This window comes from Lissotriton helveticus, chromosome 4_1 (assembly GCF_964261635.1).
Source record: "Lissotriton helveticus chromosome 4_1, aLisHel1.1, whole genome shotgun sequence".
Lineage (NCBI taxonomy): Eukaryota > Metazoa > Chordata > Amphibia > Caudata > Salamandridae > Lissotriton > Lissotriton helveticus.
In genome coordinates this window covers 1,494,291,347-1,494,296,418 of record NC_136063.1, presented here as the reverse complement: position 1 = coordinate 1,494,296,418, position 5,072 = coordinate 1,494,291,347, and the positions used below count along the sequence as shown (strand labels likewise).

Here is a 5,072-nt window from a genome sequence, read left to right as displayed (position 1 = left end):
CATAGTCTGGCAGTGGCATGGTGAAGGCTAGCAGCATCACAGAGTCTGGCAGTGCCAGGTTGAGGTGTGGAAAATGCTTCAGGCAGTGCAGAATGTAGCAGCATCCTCCAGAGTGTGGCAGTGGCAGGTTGAGGTGGGCAAAATTGTTCTGACTGGTAAAGGTGCACAAACGTCTTCTTCTGGGCCATGAACTGCCACGATTAGTAGCATCCCATAGTCTGGCAGTGGTGCTGCCAAGATTAGCAGCATCCTTCTGGGTCTGGCAGTGGCACTGCCAAAAATAGCAGCATTCTTCAGGGACTGGCAGTGGCAGGGTGAGGTGTGGAAAATGCTCCAGGCAGTGCAGAATGTAGCAGCATCCTTCAGGGTTTGGCAGTGGCAGGTTGAGGTGGGCAAAATTGTTCTGACTGGTTAAGGTGCACAAACTTCTTCTTCTGGGCCAGGCACTGCCAAGATTACCAGCATCATAGAGTCTGGCAGTGGCACTGCCAAGAATAGCAGCATGTTAAGACAGTAAAACAATTAATTGTAGATACAGCTGTTGAACTTTGCTAGCAGTTCCGTCGAGGGCTTGAACGAAGAGGAATTAAGACCATTGCGCTTTAGTCCAAATTTTATGTTGAGTATATTTGATAGCAGTTTCAGACCCATTCGGTTACTGTTCTCATTTTTAAGCAGGGTCATTTGTGAGAACACTCGTTCCACTTGTGCATTTGATATGGGTAGGGTCAGAAGTTTAATGGCGCCCATGGCCAACTCCTGAAACCGATGATTCCCAGCTGCATCTCTATAATTCAATACTTCAATCCAGAAGGATTCCATGCCTGAAGAGGTATTGAATGAACATGAAGTCACTGTTCGCCACTGCGTTTCTAATGTGTGTTGGGTCTGCAAAACACTCTTTTGGCAAGTCAGTAACCAGAAGGTTTAGAATCTGAAAGCACATTTTGGGGCTTCAGAAGCTCCAAATATCTTAGGAGGCTCAGTGAATCTGGCAAGCGCATCTGATACTCTGCTGCCAGAACTTTAACAAAGTCTGTGCACCGTTTTTCTATGCAGTCCTTGGCAGCATCAGGCAGTTTGCTTTCTTGGAGCTTTTTACGGAAGTCAAGGCCAAGGTCAGCATCCTCCTGCCCAAGATAAATGGCACTACTTTGAAGATCCAAATTACACAATTGCTTCTCACTATTGGTACTGAAGACACTGGGCTTTACAATTCTTCTCATAGTGGACCTATATAAAGTTTGCAAATCCCGGAATATCTGGAGGACATCACCAGATTCAAGCTGAAATGCTTTGCTCACTACCTTAATTTCTAGCAACATAGGTTTGAGGAAAATAAGATAGAGATAATTTGTCTCGTCATTGTACATTTCTTGCAGCATTCTAGCTGCATAGCAATGTTCTACGTATGATGCGTTGCAAAAGTGCAGCTTTAGAGCATCATACTGCTCCAGAAAACGCTCCACACAATCCGCCATGATAAGCCACCGCGTTTCACATGGCGAAAGAAGCTTCAATGCCATTCCTCCATCCAGAGTTTGATATAAATCTCTGTAGACTGCCTGGCGCTTTGGAGAATGTGCAAACCAGTTACAGGTTTCTCTCACCATGAACTCCACATTGCTGGGCAAACTCCGCATTGCTTTTCTAGCAACAATGTCGAGCGAGTGGCAGATGCACCGAACAAGCTGCAAGGTAGGCTGTTTTTCTCTCAACAAAGTGTATGTGGAGTGGTTTTTGCCACACATCACACTTGCGCCATCTATACCTACCCCTACCATATTTTCAATTGGAAGCCTGCTGTCCTTGAGGAACTCCAGAAGTGCATTTGCAATGTCTTGTGGACATGCCTCTTGCAGTTCTATCATCCCAAGGTAACTACTCACAATTCTGCTACTTTTCTTACTGAAGTATTTTACACAGATGCACAGTAGTTTCTTTACAGAAATGTCAGTGGATTCATCAATGATCAAAGAATACAGAGAACTGCCCATATCTTGAAGGAGCTCCCCTTTGAAATAGGGGCCTAAAAGTCCATTTAATAAAGCTGTGCACTTTGTCCTGTGCATACGGAAAGGAGGAACTTCTTCACTTAAAATTTCTCCCAGTCTGTCAATGCTGTTGATTGATGTGCTACATGCAGTTTGCACAGCAATCCTAAGCTCTCTCCTTTTCTGGTCATTTGATAACTGACAAACTGGTTGTGCAAAAGATGCCATGGTTAGGCTAGGTGTGTCCATGCGCGCACGAAGTCTAGCTGTGGATGCATGCAGCTTTAAATCATGGTAGTGGGCCCGCAGCTGTAAGTGACAGTATTTACAGTTTGCCTTTGCTTCATCTGTTTTTACAGGGGCAATCCACTTTTTTAGTTCAGGGTCAGACTCCCATTCCTTTCTGTACACTTTCTTGTACTTTGACCACTTGCCCATTTTGAAAGTTAGTTTGTAGCTTCTTGGGACCTGGTAGAGGACTGTACAATCTCTGCTGTGTGGTAGGGCAAGTATCTGCAATTGGAAGAGATAGAATATCCATCAACATCATCACTTGGTCCTGCATTGATCACCCAAAAAACCCACACAAAAGGACAAAGTCAAATCATAATTGAACCTTAAAACGCATTGCACACGTTACCCATGGTCAACGTACTAGCCATCTCCTTAGCATTGTAACTCAGTTTATCACTCCTCCCAATATACAATGCAAAGTAACCTTCAACATATCTCCACCTGTGTTTGCCCCTGTAAATATTTGGTCATAGGCTGGACCACTGGGATTGTGAGACTGCGAGACAGAGGCATTTTTCCACATAATTATAGATTTGACACATTCGGCGCAAATCGATCTGCTGCATAATCGGCAGATATTACCAAAATAAATGGTTTCCACCTGAAATTGATCAAAAGTTAACAAAAACAGAGACAGCTGTTGTCACGCAGTTGCAGCCCCATTGCGATGGTTGAATCGTCAGATTTCTGTTGCTTACTGCTAGCTTTGGGTGTTAAACTGGTACTACTGGAGGTGCACATACCCAGTAAGTATGGGCGGATTTTGCGGATTGGCTATCCGCGAACTTGCGTATTTACGGATTCACAATCCGCCAAATCTGCGAACTCCCGCGAAATTGCGGATTTTGATTTTTATTGTGTTCGCAAGGGTTTGTACCAGTTCGCAATTGTGAACTTACTTGTCGGCTCGCAACAGCCGCGACTTGGTTGTTTCTACGTCTGGTTCATCATCACAGGTTCACAGCACCCTCTGTTTCACCACTGCCACCCTCTGGTACACCCATGCCACCCTCTGGTACATCACTGCCACCCTCTGGTTGGTTTATCACTGTAGATTATGGGGGTGAAAAAAAGCAAGCCCACCTGCCCTGCTTCAACTGACATGAATTAATTTGGGGTTGATTAATGTGTCACTGAATTTAAACTTCCAGTCTGGCTGGCACCTGCTTCCTTATCTGTAATTTGCTTTCTGTTGCAGTGCAATTTTTTTTCACAGGACCTTTGTGGCCTACTTGTAGCTATTCTATGAGCCTGCTGTGAGGGTCAGAGCAGGGTCATAGAATAGTTGCAAATAGGCAACTGAACTCTGGAGGGGCCCCTCAGGAAGCACTAGAGGGAATGGTTACTAATGTTAAGATTGAACTTTTGCACCTGCTGAGTGCTTTCAGTTTTGCAAAAATCGTTTTTCTGCAATTTCGCGCGAAGTTACCATAGCGGTCGTGAACGGGCGCGGCCATCTTGATTCTCATTCATTGCTATGGTTCTGGGCATGCTTTCTGTATCCTCTGTCAATCTCTGCCATCCTTTGCTTGTTTGAAGTTTTTTTTGTTCTATTTTACTTATTATCTATCCCTCTATTTTTCTAGCTCTATATTTTTGTGTTTTCTGGTACTTTGGGTTAATTTTAAACTACTTTTTTTAACTCTTTTCTTTTCTTCTTCCCTATTCTATTTCTTCTTTATTATTTACCTTCCTTTCTGCCCAGACCATGGCAAAGGGAGCCGGGAATCAGCCCGCGAAGGGGAAGGGTCCTGCACCCCGTGCCCGGCTCCCGTGCGGGCGTTTGAGGGGGGAGCAAGTTATAGCTCGGGAGATTTTTAGTGCGGAGGAGGTGGCCGCACTAGTCTTTCATGTCCAGCGCCGCCTCCCCAAGACCATTATGGGAGGCGGCAAGATCGCTACGGGATTCGGGAGCGCCGAAAGCGGTGGGAGAAGGTGTACCGGGCCATGTTTGAACACTCTGGGGTCCGGCGCACCTACAACCAGGCCACCCACCGCTGGACGGATCTCATGGACCGGGAACGCGACTTGCTGGACGTGCTCGGCGTCGAGATCCCCGGGCTTGGTGAGTAGTAGTAGCTATTTCTAGCTATTTCATCACTACTCTGTTTTCTCCCGCTCTGTGTGTTATTATATTGCAATTTTTTGTTTTTTACCAAGAGCAATAATGCTGCCGATTACATTGTAGGTAAATTATATTTCAAAATCTTCTGTGAATTTCAGGTACACTGCTCTCCTTCTCAGTAGTCTTGCTACTATGCTTATTTGTGTTCTATTTTGTGTTCATTTCATTGGCCTGAGAAATTATGTATGAGTGTAGTGTAAAGAACTGCGTAATGCTAGACACTAAGGGTCAGATTTTCAATTACCGGCGCATCCCTGCAAAGTAGCAGGGATGCACCAGTAATTGTGCGCCACGCCACCACCACCCATGGTGCGCCGTATTTACAATGGGGCGCACCATGGGCCCAAAACGTCACAGAAGCCTTAAGCATCTGTGCCGTAAAGGTGGCGCATTGCTGGAGTTGCGTGACAACGATGGCGCAGCTCCAGCAATGCTCTTGGGTGCCCTATCTCCCCAATGCTGCGTCAAGCCGTACGTCTGCTTCAAGCAGGCGCAGGGTTTGAGTCACGCATCATTGTCCTAAAAGTGACTGATTGACATCTTGTAGATTTCCCTCAGCCACTTTTAGGATGCGTTCCTGCGCAGGAACGCCCTCCCTTGCGCAGGAACGCCCCCTGATGACGCAGGGCTTTACAACGTGATGCATCTCCCATATGGGT

The 5,072-nt window shown here is 45.9% G+C and overlaps 1 pseudogene; it reads right to left on the bottom strand.

The window, feature by feature from the left end:
* Positions 1-522: 522 nt before the first annotated feature.
* Positions 523-2,432, bottom strand: LOC144828173 (uncharacterized; annotated as a pseudogene).
* Positions 2,433-5,072: the final 2,640 nt, after the last annotated feature.